Source organism: Emydura macquarii, unplaced genomic scaffold (assembly GCF_026122565.2).
Source record: "Emydura macquarii macquarii isolate MOO-44397 ecotype Brisbane River unplaced genomic scaffold, CSIRO-AGI_Emac_v2 contig_1230, whole genome shotgun sequence".
Lineage (NCBI taxonomy): Eukaryota > Metazoa > Chordata > Testudines > Chelidae > Emydura > Emydura macquarii.
Window position 1 is genome coordinate 15,431,282 of NW_027131367.1, and position 24,599 is coordinate 15,455,880.

A 24,599-nucleotide genomic window follows, 5' to 3' on the forward strand; every position below is an offset into this window, starting at 1 on the left:
ACCCTAAGGCGCTGTTCCCTTGACTAATTACCCTCACTGGGTGGTTTTTTCCCCCCCATTTTGCTGACTTCAGGTTCTAGCCCTTGAATCTTTTCCTGCCTGTGTGGGCTATGGTAGTGACCCCCTCTAGTATCAGACAGCTTTGCTCTGTGACTGATCACATTGCCACTTAGTCTCAGCGTTGATAGAAGAGCTCTTTTAAGTTCTCCTCCCTAGGGGTGCTCTCTGTGAGCACTTCCTGTTGGAGGTTTTCTCAGCAACATCCACACCTACATGTTATACACCCTCCTGCTCTGCTGGGAAGGTATATAGGGAAGAGTGGACCCACCACCACTCCACTTCCCTCTCAACTGTCTGCAACCTGAGACAGAGCATCGCAGTATCTTTTACAGCCCCACGCCTTGCTGCTTTCCCCCCCACCCCCATTGTTGTTTATTTTCTCTTGTAATTCCTTTAATTTGTTTTAGCACAGTTTTGGGGGGAGTTCATTTTGCCCAGTCTGAGTCTTTGTTCTATTTTGGATCTCCATCTGCAGCCTCTCCTAAGGGGTTATGCCCAATATCCCAGGCTTGAAACCCTGGTAGACCTGCCACAGGTCTTTTCCCTTCAGGGAGAAGCATTCAAGCTACCTCCACTGCCTTGGGGAGACTCATATTTCCACAAAGTGTAAGGTCTGCTCACACTTCAAAAGCAGATCTTGAAAACTTAGGGATAGACTATTGTTGATGGAGGGTTCTCTGAGACCCCTGTGGTCCCAGTCTCCCCATACATCAACATTGCTCTCCAGTCTTATCACACGGTGCCAAGGTAACATTTTCCAGTACTGATGCGGTCAATGGCCCCACACAGACTCTTTGAATAAGCTCTTCTGAGGGGTATCGAGAAGGATTTCCTGATGGTCCAGACAGTAAGTTGGTAATGGCTGTGACAGCGTCAGACTGGATGGCTACTGGAGAGTGCTAGAAGGTCAATAGATCAACCTAGGCTCAGCAAGTCCCTTTTCTCCTGGTAGCTGAGCAGGGGTTACTCCAGCTTAATGAACACACCTGGAGCCCATCAAGGCCCCGCCTAGAACATGTTAAATGCCTCCCCTCCAGAGAAAGGATGTGGCTGGAGTTGTGAGAGTGAGGTGAGCTACCACAGTCTGAGAGCAGGCAAGATGCTGTCAAGAGCCAGGAGGGTTTAGGAGAAGGAGCAGGACGCTGGCAGGAGAGAACCCTGCAGGTACAAAGACTGGGGGAGCGAAAATCCCAAAGAGGGCAAAGGACCTTTCCCAGGCCTGGAGGCCTAAGGGAAGAGACCCTGCCCGAAGGGAAAGATTGAACTGGACATTTGGTTTGGGCACTACCACGCCCAGGATCAAGAGCCTTCCCTGGCAAGGAGGCCAGCAAGGACCCCTGTCCGAGCAGGGTGCGGACATTAAGTCAAGGGGCATGGGGAAGTGACCCAGGGAAGCTAGCAGCTTTCCTGAAGCCACAGCACAAGGCTGCTACTTGTAGGGTCCCTGGGTTGGGGTCCAGAGTAGAGGGTGGGACTGGGCCCTTCCTTCCCCCTACTGGCCATTCACTGGAGGGGCAAGAGCACCAGCAAAGAGGCAAGGGCCTGTGAGAAACAAAGATAGGATTGGGCCCCATCAGGGAGCGGCCATCTTAGAGAGGCTGTATTATCCTCCCCCACCCCTAGAGGGTGGAAGAACACTACAGGGTGAAGCAGTTTCCTGACCTACTGCTAGAAGGCAGCACTGGACCCACTGAGGTAGAGCTTTGCCACATGGTTTTATCTCAAAACCTCCAGTACTGATATGGTTACCTGACGCTCACCAGCCCCTGGTGCCAACATGACCACTGGTACCAGCACTGATTGCCCCTTCGATAGAAATGGGAGATGATGCTTCATCTGACTCTGAGGTATCTATACAAGGCTCCTCCACCTTCCCCATCCCACCTCCCTCCCTTGAAATGGACCCCGAGGAAGAAACTCCCAGCAGGAGATAACCCTGGCAAGGGCAACCTTGGAGACCTGCCCCTCTTCCATATGTCCTGCCACAGTAGGCTTCTTGGAACCAATATGCCCTCTATGGTGAGCAGTTCGGAAGGGCTCAAAGAAGAGAGTACGTTAAGAGCAGCAACCATTGACACTGGGTTATGTTCCATAAGAGAAACCTAGAGAGGAGCATGAGCCAGCAGGGGAAGAATGCCTCAAGAGGAGATACAGATCAGTGGCTGCACCAAACCTGAAAACGTTTCCACTTCTCTAGGTAGTTTTTCCTCATAGCGGGTTTCCGACTATTGAGCTTGACCAGTCTTGTTCTGTGCCAGAGACCCAACTAGTATCCAGCCTTGAGGTGAAGTGATGAGAGGTTAACGTGGGTGATGGATCCTGACCGCTGGGTGAGGAGATATGGTGTCAGAACATATCAGTTACAGAGGTGTGTGAAGCAGCTCTGGGACCCAAGTTTGCTTTGGCCATGATGGTGCTATGAAGATGGCTACCAATTTCTCTTGTTTCAACTTGTTCAGGACTTTGAGTAGTAATAGCATCAGGGGATAAACACACAGCAATATACAAGGCCGAGGGATAACAAGCTGCAACTTTGTATCTCCCTCCATCCCCCTTCCTATGCCAATGATTTCAAGGCCTTCAAAGACTTGATCACAGAAGCCTTGCAAAAGAGGAAACACAGGAACCTCAACATTCCTTGCGCCGTACCTCTCCCCAGAGCAAAATCGCCTTGCCCATCAGTGGTGCTTGCTGCCCCCAGACCGCACAGCGTGGCTGATTCCTGCTACCATAGCACCTACCTGTACATGGGCTGATAAAAAAAATACTATATTCCATCCAAAGACAGTCCTTCGACCTCACCCAGGAAGTACACAACACTGTTAAAGACTTTCTCTTCGAAAGACCCAAATTATTCAGTGATGCTATGGATGCTTCATTCACTCAAGGACACCCAGGCAACAATGCAAGCCCTTGGCATCTACACATCAATGGCAATGAGGTAAATACAGTAGATTGCAGACAGTTCAGTGGCCTTGCTCACTCCACTATTAGCCCGTGAGGCTGGTTGTCAACCCCCACAGAAAGAAATATGGGGAAGCGAATGCTGACCCTCATCGGTCACTGATCGTGTGGTGCTTTTGGCTGTGAAATGACTGTTAGCTACACTCCGAAAGGGAGGAGAAGATGAATGCACTGTACCAGGGCAGACCTGGGTACAGGTCCCAGCATGGGACAGCAGGAAGTATTATAGATCAAGATGGAGCACATAAGTAGAATGCGAGGAGCGAAGCTTACATAGAACTTGCCTGTTATTTCTGGCTCTAGCTACCAGGCCTTATTTCATAAGCATCAAATTCACTCAGACTTAAAATACACAGATGAAGCAGACAAGCTATTGTACCATCAGGATTTTTTAAAGGGCTTGTGGCTTCATTGCTAGATAAAATAAGCACCCAGAAGTTACAAAAGCATGAATCACTATGGCCAGGTCTAAGAGGATGAGGAGCTGCTTTTCCTTTCACTCTTTCAATACTGAGCATCTGACGTGCAGGTTCACAGATGCTGTATACTCCATGTTTTTGAGGGACTTGTGGAAGGTATTTCAGCAGAGATGCCTTTTTATCAGTTCTCCTAGTTCACCACCTACTGGTCACATTCTGGAATGCTGCAGTAACCACACCAGTTCAGTGAGCATAACAAAATAGCCCTAGCTTTAAAAAAGGCAGCTATGAGATTAACAGAAAGTAATCAATCAGCATTTTAGTGATGCTTTGGATCAATGTTTTCCTGACACCTCTGGCTCACTGGCTGTGTAGTGTAAGTTTGATGCTGTTTCATGAAGGGAATGCAGAGGCACATGCACGGTAATGGGGCCTGTTCTGTATTCCGAATCTGCACCGAATGCATTTCTTACAAAAATACACCTCTCACATGTTTCATACCAAGTTTACCATGCGAGTCTCTGGTAGCGCAGCCACAGCTATAGAACGTATTCTGTAGATTGAAGCTTCACGTCAACTGAATTACTGCACCAAGGGTTCGGTTTTTCCAGATAGACTATTATACATGAAACAGACACTTTCAGTTACAGTATAAGTAAATGTAGAGGTTGCAGCCACTGGAGGAGGACATAATCCCACCCACATAAAGGAAAAATCTGAAACAAGACAAGCCTCCGTCTTAGAGTATACAATAGCCCCTATTGCCTTAGTATCCAAGTGCCTCAAATCTTCAATGTATTCATCTTCACAACACCCCATGAGGAGGGGAAGTGCTATTATTCATATTTTCAGGAGGCACTGAGGCAAAGTGATTTGCTTAAGATCACACAGGAAGTCTGTGGCAGAAAATGGACTTGAACCCATGTCTCCCAAATCCTTAGCTAATGCTCTAACCATTGGACATTCCTTCCTCTATATACAAAACACTTGTTAGACCTGGGTCTGGAATACTTGCTGCTATACTGGTCACCCTAACACAAGCAGAAGGTAGTTGGTTCGGGAAGGGGGCAACATAAGGTAAGAAAAAAGGTCTGAAGAATCTAAGGCCTTGATTCAGCAAAGCACTTAAGCTGGCACTTATCTTTAAACCCTCTTGGCTTCAATGCAAGTGTTTGACTTTAAGCCTGCACTTAAGTGCCTAGCTGAAGTGGGGCCTAAGTTGGGAGGAAAGGATACAAGAAAGTCAGCTGAATCCCACAGGAAACATGGAGACCATGCAACGCTGAGCATTCATTTCCAGCCGGAGCCCAGATACAGGCATACTTGGGGGAAAGTATGTAAACCCAATTGTCATAGTTTGTTTAGGTTTATCCTGGGTGCTTTTAATGCCGCCAGGAGCCATTGATGGGGCCAAACTGGTTTTTTGTATGTTATTTCCACCATCCGAAGCCTGACAGCGTGACCACATCTCGTGTTATTTTGGCCCCACAAATGTCTCCTTGAGGTACATTAAACAGAGCCCTGAAAGCCCCTGAACACACACAAGTCCTGGTCCCGGCCAGTGCCCCTCACTCATCGATGTTTGCAAGTGAGGAAAGGAGTCAATGAGGGCAAGGAGGATATTTTGTATGCTGGCAAGGACATCAGAAAACCAAGGCCCTAGCTTTTATCCTCCCTTAGGAAGAATCAGCTGCGTCACAGAATAAACATAGGGGACATAGTCCTGTAGTGGCTTCTAGTGAAGTCAAAGGCAGTTTTGCTAGTAACTTCAATGGGAGCTAGAGTAGGCCATAAACTACAAGGGAAGGCAATTGAAGCAGGGAGTGAAAGAAGTTCTAGCGAGACCTAGAGTTATTTTATGAAACAGGAGAGGTTTGGGGCTGTGAGGGAAGGAGCAGTACTCCATTAATTCCAGAGTTGGTGTAATCAAGTGCAGCTTCACTCCATGTGACCCCAAGTGTCGTTTGTTGAATGAATCTCTAAAGAGCAGCAGCTAGAGATAGAGAACCCCATTTAGGTCATCAGGGGGAGATTTTCAAAGGCCCAAAGGGAATTTAGGCACCCAACTCCTACTGAAAGTCAATGGGGGTTGGGTCCCGTTATGCCTTTGGAAATCGCACATTAGTCAGTTCTGGCCCCAGCCAGCCAATGTTGGACTGTCCTTCACAGCATGAGAACAGTTTGCCTGCTCTGCTTATCCCCAGTTCAAAAGTGCGCAAAGCAAAGTCAGTATTTCCAAGCATTCGGGGATCATGAGCCAGGCTCCCAAAACATGAGTTTTAAAAAAACAACACGTTCTGGGTTCTCTTTATTTATTTTCTGGCTTCTGAGCCTTTGGGGTGCCGTTGGGTCCTATTTTCCAACTTCTCTCTGAAACCAAAGGGATAAAAGATTACTTATTTATTTGTTTGTTCTCACGTAATGACACAGTTGCAGGCGTTAGGGCTTTAAGAAACCACTGTGAGACTCAATAAGATCATGAGAGTTCACAACCCTGCAAACACCCAGAGTAAGCAATAAAATTGCCGTCCTTAGTGCAGTCGGTAAAGCATCTGTCAGATGAATGCCTGCATTAGACCTCCTGGCTTGGAAATGCTGAGAAATGGCAGCCAGCTCTACAAAGCCTGCAAACAGGACTGTGTTCCTTCCCCAGCACAGAAGCAGCCATAGCACAGCAGGACTTCTGCTGCACTCAGGCTTTAGCCAGACACATCAGTAGTAAAGTTCCACTTCTAAACTTTTTGTCCACAGGAAAATGGGAGAGGCAAGGGCTGAAAGAGGAAGTTTGATGGGTCTTCTCATCTATTTCAGGTTTGTACTTAGAACCCACTTCATACATCGACCACCGCATTTTCCTTTCGAAAGACACAGGATATAGCATGATTATGCATACCACAGGCAGAAAAATAAGGTCTAGCTGACAGAACAGAGAGCAGCTGGTGGATGATCTAGGGGAGAAGACGTGGGACCTGTTTCTCTCCTGCTTTCCTAGGGGTGTATAAGTCAGGAATAACTCCAGTGACAAACTGAGTTACAAACAGCATAAGTGAGAAGGAAATTGGGTGCCTGGATTCACATGGCAGTTGGCTGGTGCCAGAAGCATGCACTAGATGGAGCTAGTATCCTATGCATTGGATGCAGGGCTGCCTTGCTAACTTACTGGCCATTCCGGGTACCCTTCACAGAGCTTCTGGCATGTCGGGCTGCCTCACACTCTCTCTTGGAAGAAGGGGAGTTGTCAAGCGTCTCTGCTTGATGTTCCCTTCTGGTTCCTTCATTGTGACCCAGGACCTACACTTCAGTTCCTGTTTTTGCATTCTTTGTTCCCCACACATTAGATGATCCTTGTTCTTTTGTAGCCTTTCCCCTTCTGATTTTGTTGAGTTGGTTGATTACTTGTGCTTTTTTTGGTCCCACTCCATCCATTCCTGCAGGGAGGCTGCCTCATAGTGGCATTATCCTCTGGAAAGGGGCAGGGCTTGGATAACAGTTGAAAGGGTGAGCTGATTTTCCAGAGGACATGAGCCAGTTAGGGCTTGTCTACACCATACTGCAGTGCAGACTACAGGGTGTGAACTGCAGAGCACACCATACTGTTGCGCTGTAACTGCCCTATGTGGATACTGCTTGCACGAACTGAAAGGTACCTAGGTCGCTTTAATGTAGTCTGGTTTGAAGAAGATGATGTTAACACGAACTAAGCAGATAGGAGAGATAGAAAGCAACATTTTGGTGCGCTCTGCAATTCACACCCCTGTAGTCCGCACTGCGGCGCAGTGGAGACGTAGCCTCGGTGTACGTCTCACCAGGTCTATGCTCTGGCTCCAGGCCCATGTGCACACCTCACCGGGATGAGTAAGCTGTGTATGGGCTGGCCTGTTTAAAACAGAAGCAGTTACCTTTGTCATGGCCTGCACAGAGAGGATGGTTGCTGCACCATCACCAGGATGCGTGTGCTTAACATGCGTCGTTAATTACCTGCACACAGAGCTGGCTTAGGCACCTCAGCGTGTTCATTAAAAAGGGAGGCATTTTTCTTCATGTCATAGAAAACCACCAAACTGTCCTCCTTTCCCAGCAGGCTCACCAGAGGGACAGGAGCCTGCATGGGTCTGGAAAATGAACTTCACTCTGGCCCCTGGAGGCATCACTTCTAAACCAGGGATGGAGGTGAGAGTGGGGAGACTATACTATGCCTCTTCTGTGGATAAATAGAGGGTTCCCTTCCTCAAGGCTGTCTCTTGGCACTGTGGGCATTTATACATTCATATATAAACATATTTAAAGCAAGAGTCAGTTCCTCCCCACAGACCAGCCTTCCAAGCCACGAACAAGGCTTTGGTATATACATCATTCATCCCCTGCCTTTCTGAACCAGGCAGCTCCTGGAAGATCCCTCTCCTCAACCCCCTTCTCTCCTATGATGTAGATTTGCTTGAGATGTATGCGCTTTTGTTTAAGTCTCTCCAGAAATTAATTTAGCTTTGTGGCATTAAGACTTATTAAATCTATTGTCCCAGTCCTCCTCCAGGGACTCAGCTTATTCCACCTTCAGTAACCTTCGCTGTTCTCCTTAGTGATCCGTCTTTATTATAAATCCTGAGAAGGGACCCATTATATGGGGGTGTGGGGGGAGGGGGCAGGGATGCTCACAAAGCACAGGTGTGTCTGGGAGAGCATGCTCTCACGGACAGACCGCAGCCATGGGCAAACAGCTGATCAATGCTGCAGCCCTGGGTTCATCCTGCTGAAGTGTGGCCTGCCAATGGCCATCGGAGTCTCTCAAAAACAGCTTCAGCAAGTGCAGGCAATTGATGAGGAGCTAGTTAAGGCTGCTGCCCCTCCTCTGGCTGTGTTATGCTTGGCTACATCAATTTCTGGTCTGCAGTCTCATATCAGTGTAAATAAAATTTTGCTTGGCAGAACCCTGGGGTGTCAGACTCACTCCGTAGAGAGAGGAATGGCATTGTGGTAGCTGTGGTCTGGATGCCAGGTCTGTAACAATAGGGGCTGTTTACAGTGAATCTCCCACTGATGCCGGATATAATTAGGATGCAATCCCCAACCCACTGCCCGCTCTCTGCTATTTCTGTTCAAAGTCCATTTGGCCCGTTGCCCACACCGTCGCGGTGTATTTGCGAGCAGGTGAACATCTGTGCTTCACTGCACTTGCACAAGGCTAAGGGTGCATGAGCCAACTTTCCCCTTCAACACAGCCCGTGAATATACAGGGAACGAGACCATAGGTCCAACCCCTCAAGCTTTCAAATTATTGTAGCAGGGGACTCTAGGCTTTGATCTCCGATGGCTGGGGCTTCCCTGCGGTAAACACAGACAGCATTAGAAACAAAGTAAAAAGCTAATGAATGTCTTTCAGTGTGTGTGTGTTTCAGAGCCCTCTTTCTACCCGATCTACAGCATAGGCCTGTACCTTAAACGTGGAAATCACAGCAGCAGAAAGCAGCTTCGACATGATGCATTCAGCCCACAGGCACGTAGCTTAGTTGAAGCTGAGCAGAGCCTTGTCTGGGGAGCCCACTCTACCCAAACTCCAGAGCTCACGTTCTGGGGTTGGAGGGTGAAGAGAAGGGAGCAGAATGTTCATGAGGAACGTCAAGTGTGGCTGGCAGGAGAGAAACAGACAGCAGCCATGCTCTGCGTGCCAGGGCACAACAAGCCAAATGCATCCCTCGCATAATAGAGCAGTAACAAGTCTTGCTTGGTTCTGCGCAAGCTCGCCAACAAGGGGGCAATGGCTACTTTGCCTCACTCTTAAACAAAAAAAAGGATCCTAGGAATGCAGGGTGGTTTGTAAGCATTAGAAACATTCAAAGCAGCAGCAGGACACAGATTTCCAAAGCGGACCTGTTCTTGCCAAATTTTACCAATCAATAACCAAATGCTGACAAAATCCCTTCCCCCTCCTTGAAAGTGACACCAAAAGGCCTTGTCTACATACAGGAGGTGCACCAGGTTAACTTAAATTAGATCCATTTAATTAAACGGGTGCAAACCCCTGTTTGGACACTCATTTTGGGTTAGCTTAAATCTGTTCCTAAATCAACTTACACTAAACCAAAATAAACCTGGTTTAATCAGAAATAAGTGTGCACACAGCCTTTTGCACTAGTTTAACTAAGCTGGTTTAAAATCACACCTTAATCTAGTGCAAGTTTGTGTAGGCAAGTCCAAATAGTCCAAATAGTCAACTATTCTGGGGAGAAAATAAAATGAGCAAAGTGGTTTGGATCAAACAACACGACCTCCAGCCCCTCCCTGAACAGTCCCCTGAAGTGGAGGTTCGAAGCAGTTCACGGCACTTTGATCCCATTGAGTTTCATTTTTGTGTCTGTTTTTTACTTCTAGGTTCCAGTCGAGACCAGAAGTGCTGAAACCCCATGAGAAAGGCCGAGGATACCCTAAGATCAGCCTGACTGGAAGGATGTTCATTAGAAAGCCTCTATCTGCAAGATCTCCAGGGCAGAGTTTCAGACTCAAGAGGCTCAGAGCTGCACCTAGAATTCAGAGTGCCTCTCTTGATGGAATCAGAAGGGAATTCAGTCATGGCTGACAGAACCAGCAGGTTGTGCTGGCATCAAGGAGAAAGCTCAAATACAAAAATGCTCGTGAACTCTAGGGATTTGTGGTCCAGTTCCAGCCCAGACCTACTAAATCCCCTTTTTCTATAAAATGTATAGAATCCATTGGAGAGCCTAATGATAATGAACATGAAACGAGCACCACTAACTGAACACTTTAGATCTGACACTGCAGCATTGGTAAGGCAGCTTTTAAATAAACTCATTACTGCTGATCCTCCAGCCACTGAAGAATGGAGGGGCAGCCAATATCTCCAGCAGGATCTGAGCGAAGATAAGAGGCAGCAGCACAATATGAACACACAGACATTCGGCTCTCCCTGTCTGTGCAAGCATACTGCACAGAGCTAGGAGCTGAGAATTCTTTATGCAATCGCCCAAAGCGCTAATCGGAGCCCTCGTGGTTTCCAGGAAAGGAAAAAGAATAACAATATTTAAACAAGATAATGTGCACAAAAGGAAAGGATTAGAAAAAACTCGATTGTATGTGAGTTAGTGATAAGGCCCATGTCGCCTCTGATGGGCGAGAATGTAATATTGCGTAACACCCAATGGCAACGCTTTCCCTTCATTCTGCCCCAGAGACCCCAGATCTTACCCAGCCATCTGCAGTCAAACTACCTGGCAACTGCTGTCTGCACCCAGAGCCTCAAAACCAGACACAACAGAATGATATAAGCAAGTGGAGGCTTCTGATTAAAGATTTGAAACTTTCTGGTCCTCATAATGCCTATTGTCTTAGTCATGATTGGAGACTGAAACTGGGATCTTCAAAGCAAAAACAATAAGACACTTCATCTTGAGCTAAAGCACTAAACTAACTCAAGTGTTACCCATAATTCAAGTCCCATCCACAAACAAAACCCCATAAGTCGAGTGTAATGGGGTTTTTCACATAAGTTGGCTGGCCCATCAGGGGACATAAGCTACAGCTGTAGTGAGTACAACTCCTTAGAAACCTAGCTCCTCTCAAGTGCCACTAGTCTTCCAGTGCTTTCCCACCATTCCCCCATGTTCCCAGAAAAGAGAAGTTTTCAAACAATTGGGACAGAATTCATAGAGAGGCTCAGCTTACTGTTGTGCAAAGAACCTTGGGATATGCCCCCAGAAATCTTAGGGCCACACAAAAGTGAGCATAGAGCCAGTGTGGACACAGCAGCTCAGATATTATTTCACAGTGTGGTCACTCTCAGGCCAGGTCTATGCTAAAAAGTTAGGTCAACCCAGCTACATCACTCAGGGGTGTGAAAAATCCACGTCGCTGAATGACAGAGTTAAACTGACCTATCCACTGGTGTAGACAGCGCGAAGTCGATGGATGAATTCATCCACCAACCTCTCAGGGAGGTGGATTACGTACGCTGACAAGACAACCCCTTCCGTCGCTGTAGTGAGTGACTGCACTGAAGTGCTACAGCGACGCAGCTGGTTAAGGGTAGCTGAACTCAAGTTCAGCTAAGTCAACTGCCGTAACTAGAGTGTAGATAACTCAAGTTAACTCTGCAGTGAAAAAAGCCTCTCAATCTACTCGCTTCCAGCAGTGACAGACATATATCTTCTGTGGATCAGGTACAGGCACAGCACTGGTTGTGGGTTACAGTGGCACCGCAGAAATGTCCTACAACTGGGGAGCACATGTAAATGGAGTGGGTGCTCTCATTCTGCACCAGCAATGATTCTTCCAGACTAGACCCTGTGTACTGCTCACCTTGAATGCTAAACGCCCCAGCTCACTGCAAAGCTTCGCACCCTGATTCTCACTTCATGCCAAGTGTGTTTATTTCAGGCAAAGAACCCTAATCAGCAATGATCAGATGGACAAGAACAAATGAAGGTAGTGCTTCTCCTAGGAGACTGCGTGGCTCCAGGCATTGGTAACTACAATCCTTCTAGGTTAGGATTCAAATCCAGCTGAGGTCAGTAGTAACCAAAAGTCAGTGGTTGCCTTCTGAGTGCTCTGAGACAGCCTACATGGGAGGAGTTGGTAATAAACTGACAGCCCTAGTGGACAGGTATCATCAACAGGAACTTTGGTCCCCCCGCACGCCCCAAGTCTCTGCTTGCCACAAGCGGAGGAAACGTTGGCTGCTGGAACAAAAGCAGCCTTGTCCTCTGTGGAAGAGAAAAGAAAACTTAACCTCCCTTCCCTACCCCTGGCTTTTATTCCAGGGAAAGCAAAAGAGGCACTGGTTTCATCTGGGGGCTAATTAGTACACTTGGTCTCTTTTCTAGTTATCCCCTACCGAGGGTCAAGGGGCCTTCATTGCTGATTTGAGGCCTCAGGACTTAGTAGCTTGAGGTCTGCAGGTGCAGGGAAATCCAGTCCTCCCTTGAGTTAAGCCTGTGCCTTTTATTGCCCGTTTTCTAATTAGCCACAGTGTTCTTCTTTGTCCCTGTGCCCTCTGTAAACCCCTTCCTAGCCCAGCCATGTGTGTCCTCCGCCCATCAAACCCTCATTTGCCCATCCCAAAATGTTCACTATGGAATGAACTGTTACCACAGCAGTTAATCCACTGCCTAAAGCAGCTTGTCTCTCTCTCGCTTTCTCCAGAGGGCCAGGGATAACCAGCTCATAAAAGTGAAGTGCTTCAGATTGACAGCCAGTGCTACATATCACAAATGCTGCTGCTCTGGCCTTTGACAGTCTGGGAGTGCTACAAACTGCTTGAGACGATAAAACAGCAAGTGAGCTAGGTTCCTGGGTGGCACAGAAACAAATAAATAGCACGAAACAATAGGCAGCCTGCAAGGACTAAGAGGCTGCAGCATCCCCACTGTTTTGTCTAATGCGATGCCAAAGGGCATTTCATGTTGCAACTCTCAGTGGAGTCCTGACTTGCTCTTGAAACACCGTGCCCTTTGGAGAGTAGTGTCTTTCTGGAGAGGGCTGTTTTAAAAGCAGGTGAATATCACATAAAAAAGGTGGATGGAATTTGGGGTTTCCCTACAGACTAAAGTTATTAGTGAGAGAGAGAAATTAGGAAAGAGGAGAGCAATAGAGCATCTAGTCTGCATCCTAGCCCTGGGACCAACATCAGATCATTCTCCACGCTATACTCCCTCATTTGTCCAGTCTAGCTTTAAACCAGCTTGACCTATGAGATTTCCACCACTTCCTGTGGGAAACTGCTCCACAGTTTGGTAGATCATTTGATTGATTATTGAACATCTGTAGCACAGCAGCACCTAGAGACTCTTATCCAAATCAGAGCTCCATCATGCCACGTGCTGATCTCCCATGAAGATGAAATCCCTGCCTTGAGAAGCTTATAATCTAAAGATGCAGCCTCTCCTGGTGCTCCATGCAGGCAGATCCTGGCACCCTTGTGTCCATAGTCCTGTGGGAATGGAAAACTGAAAACGAGCAAAAAGAGAAAACAGTTTTCAATGAACAGCCTAAATGTTCTGCAGAAAACCCCCAGTCTCATTTTCCAACCAGCTGTCGTAAATACGATTTCCCCAGTTATACAGATGGAGAAACAAAGAGGCAAAGCAGGGAAGTCACTTGTCCAAGATCACCCAGTGAGTCAGTGGCCCAGACAAGGCTTTCCCCAGCACCTAGTCCAGGGCTCTACCACTGCCTTGCACGTTGAGTAGTCGGTTACACTGGTGAAAAGTGGGTGTAAAATACTACACCCAATACTTGCATAAATGAGTGGAGAACTCCTGCTAACGCCAGGGTAAATGATGACATAGGATGCCAGGCGGTGGAGAAGAGGAGATGGTATCAGGCTAAAGCAAACTAGACAGAAACTCACGGAACATTGCCCCTGTTTTCATAGAAGCGCCTAGCTGCATTTGCTAGTTGCTATGGCAATGTGCAAAGAGCCTGTGCGTGGCCAATAACAGTATCAGAGAGGAAGGTTTTCTGTGGAGAGCCCTCGCTGCAGCCTTGGAAGCAGAGTTGGCGCTTGTATCGTTTGAAAATAAGCTATAAAAATTTGCATTAGAGGAAAGCAGACCTGGATGTTAATTGCTCTGCATTAGCAACAGTGGTATCAACAGTTGTTTATGGGCTTAAGTGAGGCTGCAAATCATTTGCCTCCAAATATATTACAGAGCAAGAGCAGCTCAGGACAGGGAAGTTAGAGTAGGACAGACATTGCGCTTTGCCGGTTACCTCCCCGAGCCCATCTCCACTCTAAAAACATTATGTAATGATGGTTCTTTCTGTATTGCCTTGCAAGCTCTAAGTATTGTGTTTTCCATTCAGCAAGAGCCGGGGCTGGCTGGGAAACAAGATTTCTGTTTCATTAAAAAAAACCCCTGAGGTTTCAACATTTAGTTTTGTTCTGCACCTGAATAAAAACTAGAACTTTCAAACAATTTTGTGAAACATCATACAAGAGGGAGATGCCATCTCAAAATAGCCAACAGCCCAGTGGTTAGGGCATTCATCTGGGATAGGGTCAAGCTGCTAGTCTGACTGATACCAACCAGTGATTTGAAAGTGGGTCTCCCATATCCCAGGTGAGTGTTCTAACCGGTAAATTATTTATTATTGTGCATCCCATTCTCTCCCCATCCCAGAAATTCCATCCTGGGCCTGAGCTACTTTCTTGCCGAACGGTTTGTCAAAACCAAACACATTTCCGCGAATACTTCCAATAAATCGGCATTTTCTGACAAAAAGCCGCTTCATCAAAAAAATTCCTGACCTGCTCTAGAAAGAGTAGCCACATACTTTCAGCTTGAGTGACAATCAAGAAGAAGAGAACACAGCAAGGAGAGAAGGAACAAAGAGAAGCCTTTAGGAGACAGCACAGAGTGGTGCCTCCTCTAGCAGGCTGTGTCTGAACTAAACATAACATGGCAGCTGCCCCTAGCAGATTCCTAGAAATTGAAAAGTGAACGGTGGGCTGGGAGCTGCAAAGTTTGGGGTATGCCAGGCTAGGGATCCAGGCCACTTCAGAGAGGAGCCATGAGGGAAATTTGAATCTGGATTTAAATTCCAGTCTCTTCATTGTTCCCCAAGGGTCAGCTCCAGGATATTGGTTTGGTCTCCTTCATTTCTAGAGAAACTATCAGCTTTTTTCTGTAGGATGCGCACACTACAAGGCCAGACACTGACACTTATGTCTGCAATACGGCAGACCTAATACCCTCGAGCCCTTGCATCAGCCTATAGCAAAAATCCTGCAGAAAGGAAATGAGTCCGTCAGCCAAAGAAGGCAGAACTGCGAAGTCCACACATTCCTCTGGTAGACTGCAGATGTCTGGCCCTTTCTGGAAATCTACAGGGAAACATGAGTAACCTTCTCTTTTTTCTGATGCTGAGCACAGGCGATTTAAGAAGCAGTCAAAGAATGAGTTGTGCTTGTTACGTAATAGCCCTGATACTGGAATATTTCAAAGACACTTTCTATTTCCTTAACTTATTAAATAAGTCTTGATTTTAAGGAAATTGCTCTTTAAAAGACTTCTACATTTCTCATTTCATCCTCTTTGAGCTGGAAATTTGCTATGAGAACTTTCTGCATTCACAATGAAATTGTTCCAGTTATTCACTAAGTAAGGTCAGACAACAAAGACTTGCAGGCAAAAAGGAATGCATTGTTTGGATCCCTTATTTCCATTACACAGCTGTAAAATGTCACCACCTGTTCTTCTAACACTCTAGAGTCCCCCCACTCCATACGCTTGCAATCTCTCTCCACATTAGGGTTTTGCCATACCATATCTTTTAAATGGGAAGGCAAGTACATGGTTTGTGCTTGAAATCATGCAAATTTGCAGCACGGTTTTTTTGGGGAGGGCATGGTGGTAGGCATTTATTGGAAGAACTTCCCCAATGTAGGACTCTGATTCTCAAAATGGTCCAGGCAAATAATACCAGGAAAGCCTTTGAAAGACCAAGTCCACCCTGCTGAATTCAATGAGTGGGCTGTAAATCAGCATGCCCGCCCTCTACTAGAGTCCTGATGGTACCTTCAGCTTCCTCCTTTTACTCTTCCCACCTAGCTCTTATCGAGAGCTTTTTGTCAACAGATCTCAAAGTGCTTTACAAAGGAAGTCATTGTCATTATCGCCATTTTACAGGTGGGGAAACTAAGACACAGATTATTAACAGAGCTGGGAGTAGATTCCAGGTCTCTGGAGTCCCAGTGTTTTACCTAATAGACCCTTCCCCCCACCAAGTTGCTGAATTGACATCTCAACTCTTTCTCTGGCTAACGCTGAGCTCTTGAGCTTTCTCCCCAACCCGCCTCTCTTCCCCCTTCCTAAGTTACTGTAGACAACACTCCTTAGGCCTGTAATCTGGGCATCATATTTGACTCAGTCCTCTCCCGTGCATCCAGGCCACATCCAAATTTTGCCACTTCTTCCTGTACTTTCCTCTCCATACACACAGCTAAAACTCTCACCCCAGCCCTAATGATTTCACAGCGTGAGTACTGCAAACTCATCCTCTCTGCTCTTGACAAATGCAGTCAGACAGACAGACAAATGCAACTGAGCTGAGCATCAGGGCTGAGCAAAAGGTTGCAAAGCCAAACATTGGATGTTAGAGCAGGCTTTGGATGGTGTGCAGTAAATAAGGCCAGGAGCTATATGCTGAGAAATGAGAAGACAAAATATTGAATAGCTGCTCATTAAGTGAGCGCCATCCAGTCCATCATCTGTTTCCTCCCAAGGCTTCCTGTCCCAATTTACCCCCCTGTTCTCCCACCCCTACAGGTGTGTCTGCATTCAGATCAGGCAGCTTTGTCTTCCACACTGCCTGAGACCGGCAGGGAGGACATGGAGAGCACAGGAGAGATAGGCTCCCAGATCTCAGTTCCAGTGCCTGGCCCTGGCCTGTCTCAGCCCAGAGTTGCAATTGGGAAAGTCCAGCTCAGTTCCCTGCAGCGCCAGCCTAAAGCCTGCTCAGCATGGGCAGAATTTCACCGTTTTTAGCTGTGAAGTTCTAGCAAGCCTCTGCTAAACACATGCAACCTGATTTTTCAAAAACATGGCTAAATTTTGATGGATTATCCCAGAATTAGCAAAAGGCACAACTCTGCTACCTGGGGTGGTGCCCAACCGCCCCAAATTTCAAGTCCCTGATCCAATGCATGGTGGTGCTAGAACTTCTCAAAAGAAAAGATCACCACAATTTTCTGAAATTAAAAAAAAATCAATCAGCCTGAGGCAGACACCCAGCATGGAACATCTCAGCCTAACTGGTTAAAGTTTGCCAAAGTTATAAGCAACTGAAAAAGGAAATGCCAGGCAAACTTAATATAAGCAGGGCTGATTGTACCACTTACTATTATATAGATATAATACTGCCCTTGGTTACCCATTTGTCAAACTTTCAGATAAGCACCATCCTGTGCCATCCCTTATGCATGGAAAGAGCTCCCTGTAATAAACCGCACAGCCACCACGACGTTATCCGTGATGTCTACAAAACACTTGTCAATAGTTACCCAGCTGGTGTGCGGTGGCTGCTGCTTATTATACTATTCATAGACGTCTCATCATTCTCTGGTCCTTCCTCCGCATCCGTCTGTCATACCCATCTGTTGTCCCTGATTTTATAGGCTTCAATTGTAAGCTGTTCAGGGCAGGGACTGTTTCTTTGTTATATGTTTAAACAGTGCCCAGAACAATGGGGGCCTGCCCGTTAGGTACTAGTAATAGCAGCTCAAGGTCCTGTGCATGGGACTTAATGTGGATCAGCTCTGAAGAGGTTAATTAGCACTGGATTTGATAAATTCATTTAATTGCCTCTGCCTTATATCAAGAAAAAGTGTTCAGTAGAGTAAGACCAGGACATGCTAATTAATACTGGAGAGTGTACACTCCTAATTACATGCCCATTGACTGATGTTACAATTCATGCATAGGGACACATAATTATCAGCAATAAACCATCCCACATTTGGGCCTTATTATCTAGTTATTCTCAGCCACGTTGTATGGATAAGGCTTCTGATTTTAGGTTTTAACTGACAAACACTGATAAAATACCCCCGGTACAAAAAACCGCCATCAGTGTTTATTCAGTAAACACTGGAAAAACACCAGAAACAGTTACTTGTACCTAAGGGCTTGTCTATATGGAGCAGTAATGTGAACTATGGACGTGTGATTTCTAAAATGTGTTAACATGTTGCCTATTATTTGGTCTGTGTAAACCACGCTGGTGTGCACAAAAGATTCCCCAGTGTGCTTTAACATAGTGCTGATTGGACAGTACTACATTAAAATGAAGTAGGCAACATTATAAATAGACTGACTACCCATTACAGTTATTAAAGCCTTGAAAAAACTAGATATTTGGACATCTACCTAAAACTCAAAAATTGCTAAAAATACATGCAGAAAAATGAAATTAAAAACCCTGAAAAACAGAAGCCCTATGTCTGGAGCAGGCAGTAGTGGGATAACAACTTAGAAGCACAAGACTGTTCAAACATAGCACTGTTTTCACTGGCAAAGGCAGTGAACCTATTCACATGAAAATGGCAGAAACAAAATAAGCCTTTCAATGGACTACATTTACCACGTGACATGCTAAATGACACTCATCTTGCTTACATGTCTCGTGAAGCCCCGTAAATAACATCAGATGCCTCCATAAAAATAATAGCACTTTGCACTTACGCATAGGGTAACATTTTCAAAAGTGCCTCAGTCACTTCAGAGCCTAAATCTCATCGGGACAGATATTTTTGAAAATTTTACCCATAGTACCTTTCATCCATGGGAAGATCAGACTCTGAAGAAGTGTCACAGAAGGGAAGTGAGGAAAGTCAAAGCCCATGTACATAACTAGTCCTGTGAACATTCCTTCTACACCCCCCCACACACACCAGCTCTGACATGCTGAACTATAGGCTGGTATGGAAGATGAAAGCAAGCTGAGCCTGAGACAGGGAAGAGCGTAGATAGCAAAAGCAGCACAGGTGTCTAGTTTTAAACTCAGTGAGGCCTACAACCTTTGGTTTCGTATGTCCCGAGAACAGTGGCTAGCCAGGCCTTACCGTCTGTGCTGTCTCTGAAGGGCTAATGATTCAGAGAGAAGAAGGCATGTCAGTTATGGACGGGACAAGCTGCTGATCTAGATTCGGTTTGTGCGTGAATCCAGCCATCTGGCCAGACTGGTTAATTCAACTCTCCTCCAAAAAGGGCTAAGATCATTGGTACATGACAGTTCCTTAGGCCTCTTCAGTTATGCAAAGCAGCCCCAAACCTAGCTTCACAGGCAAGATAAGATGGGGCTTGTGGCGGCTTTGTGCCACCAGAGCAGTACTTAGCAGTCAGAGCTTACCAATACATCATCTGGCTCCGTGAGTCTGAGAAGAATGTAGCCCATTACTGGAATATCTCATCCCATCAAATGAGACCAGTGTGAGTTTAACCCACACACAACCTTGGTTGGGACTGGGCCCCAAGCCTTGTGAAGGCTATAAAAAGCTACAGGTAATTCAACTAGTAGGACTTCAGGTAAACTATTCTTAGGTGAAAGTGCATCATACTGCCAGGGCCAGAGCGCTTTGTGGGAGGTCATCACCCAGCGATGGCAGTAGGAAAGGACCCGGCACCCAGCGATGGCAGTAGGAAAGGACAGCATTCATCTCCTCAGCACCTTCCAGGATGAGACTCCTAGCTTCCTCCTGGGTCTGCTGACACACATAGGGGCACATCCGTGAAAGCATCATCATCAATATGACACTATGAATGGTCAAACAAGGCCCTTGCACCCTCTCTGAAATGTCATGCAGCATAATAGGGGCCTTGGAAATCACCCGAGGCCTTGGCTGTGCATGGTGATAGCAGGGGTACCCGATCAGATTGATTAGTACATCTTTCTCCTCTGCAGACAGTGGGATGTAAATTCAGCGCTAGTCATAAACACAGCAGGCTCCGTTTAATCTATTATTCACATCACGATGCTACCATGCAATTCAGTGTGCAGATGTCAGTCCCTTCTCAGCAAAGTGCCAGGATGGGAACAGCAGCATGAGACATTCCAGGGGGAAACACGGATGCAGAGGGAGGATGGAGGGAAGTGCAGACAGGACCTGCTTTCCTGATGCCTGGCTTCAGCCCTTCACTATCCTGAGCACTAACTCTAAAATTAATTATATTCACCCAAAACATTAAACAAAAAGAAACCCATACAGAAGCTTTGGGCTGCCCCTTTAAAGCCCTTAGGATGCGAGTGGTAGATCCCGAGTAAACAGTCTGCATCAGTCATCAATGCAGTCACATGCTCTTGGGCAGCTACAGCCGGAATTGTGCCTCTTCCCTGCATGGCTCAGCAGTTCAAGCTTCACCTCATTAGAATCTTTAATTTTTATACAGATTTATATTTATGAAGACAAATATTGTGCGTTCTTCGCTCCTGACAAGTTGTTTCCACGGTGAAGTCTAAATTCAGCTAATTGCTAGTGAGGAGCAGTGCACAGGGTTCAGAAAGAGAGAGGGCTTTTTGAAAGTGCATAGCAACCAGTTCCACATCATTCACACTTACATGTGATTTCTTTTCTCCCTTCACAGGCTGTTTGTTGACCCTGACTTGCTTCGGATGCTGTTGCAGGGGGTAAAAAACCCTGTTGCCTTGCAAAGGCATAACTCCTAAGCATTGCCCCTGCATTTCACAGCCACATCCAGTAGGATTCTATTAGACAGAGACATGGGTGAATCTAAACTAGCACTTTCCCCACCATTGATCGAGCTTTGGTGCGTTTCCACCAGGTGTGGCAATGGTGTAGGCAGGAGTCAAGCATCTGTTCTCATCAGAGGGCCCCCACTGGCTATTACTTGGCAAGCACATACTCAACAGCTTGGTCCTTCTAGGGGAGCGTTCAATGTTAGTCTAGCGGCCGTGTGCTCTCAGCCCTTTGGCTGAAGCCTTCTGACTATTTCTCCCCTTTTTGAAGTTGCAGGTGAAAAACAAACAAACAATCTAAAGTCAGCAAAAAAAGGTTAAAGAAAATGGGGAAGAAAAAACAAATACTGTAGGCAGTTCTAGCCAGGAGACTGTACTTTCTTTCTTCAGAGGGCTGTGCATAGGCCACCTCAGAGTCCCCTGGGTCTCCAGCACAAGTTATAAAATTCAGGGTTTGTCTGCACTCAGAACACTGCACCAGTGCAGCTGTGCCACTATAGAGCTTAGCGAAGACGCTACTTGTGCTGACAGGAGAGCTTTTCCCATTGGCGTAGGTACTCCATCTCTCTGACAGGCAGTTACTATATTGACGGGAAAAGCCCTCCTGTCAACAGCCCTGCCTACACTTGGAGGTAGGTCAGTATAATTCAGTGAGCCATATAGCTGTACCAACATACATCAGTAGTGTAGACCAACCCAGTCTCTTCTCCCCTTTAGCACAGGGGATCGGTGTTCCCCTTCCACGAGGGCAGAGGTTCTGCTAGCTATCATAGCTCTTCCTAGGAGTTAACAGCCTGCTCCCTTCCAGGGCTGCCCACTACCAAGAGAGTTGCTTTCTCCTTTTAAACTCCTCCTCCTCCATTGCTGGCATGACTTGCAGATGTGGCCGGGTGGGGTTATTCCAGCCCAAAACAGCTCCCTAACCTCTTCCATGTTGGTGCAGAGTGCATACACCCCGTCACAGCAGGACATCGGCTCTTACATCATTAATGGCTAACTTTGTCCAGAGGGTGTCTGGAAGATATGTGGGGTTAAAACACCAGTGACCGCCAGTCATCTATCTTTATTAACATTCCCACTGTTGCTGTCACTGCTGGAGCTTGCTGGCAGATAGGAAGATGCTTGCAGTAGGAGGAAGACAGTTGTTATTTGTGGTCAGCATGGTTCAGTGTTTGAGAGGAGGAGAATGAGAATCAAGAGGCCTGATTTGTTCTGTTCTTAGTCCAGCTACTGACTCACTGTCTGACTGAGTACATTCCTTAGTCTGTGTGTGTGTGTAAAATGAGGATAATACAGAAGTGCTGTGCTTCATTCATTAATGTTAACACACATCTTTGAGTCTATGGACATGCTAAGCAGTGTCTTTATTATTAAATGAACCTCTATTATACGTATTAATTCAGAAACACAGAAAGCAATAGGGCATTCTAAATCCTGTTACTAGAATTGCTCAGAAAAAGGTAAGACTGTTTCATAACATTTTTGGAGGGAAACTAAAGGAAGATTTTATTCAATGTGTTTCATTAAATGTTTTGCTTTTTTCCCCTTGCCCCACTCATTATTTTAAAGAAATCATTTCTCCATTTTTTAAATCCTGGAAAAAGATGGTGAGAGGGATGCGAAGCAAGAAAACATGGAATTTTACACAATTTTAAAACCAACTTTTTCTGGTCATATTTTTCATTCAAAAATAATCAAAAAATGCCTGTCTTTCATGAACGTGGAGAACAATTGATCACTGTTCTCTTCACAACAACTTTTTACATATATGCAGATTGCTAGCAGGCCCCCCCTTAGGTTCTTCCCCCTAGACCAGTGGTTCTCAAAGTGGGGGGTGGGCCCCCCACGTGGGGGGAGTAAGATGGATCATGGGGGGGCACGGAGCAGGGGACAGAGCCAGTCCAGCTCCATGCTCCCTGGAGATGGAAGCAGCTATTGCCCACCTCCTGCAGCAGCAGCAGCCTCCTGCCTGCTGCTGCTCCCCAAGTTGCTGTGGCCGTGCTCCCTGCTTCCTGTGATGTAGGCCCTGTTTTTTTTCTGAAAGGGAAGGGTTCGGGGGAAGGGAGGCACGATTGTTAGGGTCTACAGCGCAGGTAGTGCCCCCCTAACAATTGCATCCCCCCTTCCTCCAAACCCCCCTTTCAGGAAAAAAAAGGGCCTACAGCATGGGAAGCGCCTGTTTTTTTCTGAAAGGACCCCCCCTTTCAGAAGGGGAAGGGGGGCACGATTGTTAGACAAAAGTCCATGGGGGAGCTCCATTTAAAAAGTTTGAGACCCACTGCCCTAGACTAAACATGCCCATTCTTTCAACTTTTCCTCAAAGTTCATGTTTTCTAAACCTCATTTTTGTCTTTTCCTCTGGATTTTCTCCAATCTGTCTACATCTTTCCTAAAGTGTGTTGCCCTGCACTATACTAGGCCTTTTCCACTGAATGGAGCAGCTGCATCACATCCTACACCTTCTCCAGAATACAGGAACCATAGAGCGAACAGTAGTTAATTTCACTGACGTATCAGTATGTCTTAACAGTGATTCGCTGTTATCTCCATCCAAACCCCAACGAGGCACTCAAAAATCATTGCCAGTTAATCGTAAAGGCTTCTCCAGCCAAGGCTCACTCACATGAGTAGTCAGTCCAGTTGGCTCATCTGGACAATCTGTGTGAGTAAAGACTTCTCACTTGAGTAAAGGAAAAGGTCTTTATTCATTACAAGTAAATTTCAACCACTCTTTTTTATATACGAGATAAATATAATGGATGGGGTTTCAAAAAGCACTCAGTGTTGGCCTAACTCTTCTCCCACCAAAGTCAATGGTGGCCCTGATTAGTGCATTCACATAGTCTAAATTTAAATCCTGGAGAACTGGACAGTTTTGCCTTTGAATTCTGTGGTTCGCTTGAGGTGGAGATCAGAGGCTTTGAATCAATGTGAAGTTGCATCTGCACTAACCTCAGCTCCATGAGTGGGGTAAATCAGCTGGCCAGCATGCACAAGAGCACCTTTAGTCCTACAGAATCTCTGGTTCCCACTGGAAAATGCCTTCCCCAGGTGTTTCCTAAAGCCCCTTTAAACCAGCTAGTTCTGCTAGTAAATGTAGGAGTTACCACAAGGAGAAAATCAGATTACACTACTTCCCCACCACCTCTATCCACTTTTTTTCCCCACTTCACTGAATTGTTACGCACTTCTTGAACATTCGAAGAGGAGCAGCTTGTGACATCAGTAGCAGTATGATCCAGTCCCTCACACTTTGTGGGAGAGAGAATCCTGGCATATAAATTGCACAAGATAACTAGAGTAAATTAGTTCAACAATAGGCACAAATCCCTAATTTGCTTACATCAGAAATCAGATGGTATAAAGCATTGGTTTCGCTCTAATAGTACAAGACAGCAGCCACTAAAATCACATTAGAAGCTAAGTGAGGGGGGGAAAGCAATATAGGTGACCAACTCTGATCAAAAGCCAACTCCTTTAAGCATCTTTGAAAATCCCAGCCTTAAAGAGGTCCAATATCTCACAAGAAGCCCAGGGCTGGATAGTGTTTTTCCTAGTTCCAGTGGCTCATGGTTCACCAGACAGTACAAAGAGAGCAGCAAGATAGACTAGAAAAGGAAGCGGTAACAGCTGAACAGAAAATGCCAGCCTGAGCATTTTCCATTTTCTTTAAATTCTCCTTATGTCAGTGTGAATCTTCTGGGCTAATCAAACTGAGAAATCCTCAAGTGGGCCCTGAATAGCAGTCACAATTATCACTGAAGAAGCCATTAGGAAAGGTCAAGATGCGTCCCTCTTCTCTGCTCATGCGTATTCACAGCTGGCCAAGAGTACACAGGCCTCTTCTCCAACAAACAAATGCAGCAAATCACCACTCTCTAGCTGCTAGCATCAGCAGTCGGATTGCAAGCAACTGCTGTAAACTGGGAGGGGTAGGGACAATGCTTCATTTGT

The 24,599-nt window shown here is 46.3% G+C and overlaps 1 long non-coding RNA gene across 2 annotated transcripts in view; it reads right to left on the bottom strand.

Moving 5' to 3' along the window:
• Positions 1–4,751: 4,751 nt before the first annotated feature.
• Positions 4,752–24,599, bottom strand: part of LOC137152751 (uncharacterized) — a 48,218-nt gene continuing 28,370 nt past the window's right edge. For both annotated transcript variants that reach the window (XR_010919594.1, XR_010919595.1), the window contains exons 2-3: positions 8,875–9,066; positions 4,752–5,813 (exon numbers count right to left, since the gene is read on the bottom strand). This is a non-coding gene — a long non-coding RNA (uncharacterized lncRNA). The remainder of the gene's footprint in view (positions 5,814–8,874; positions 9,067–24,599) is intronic.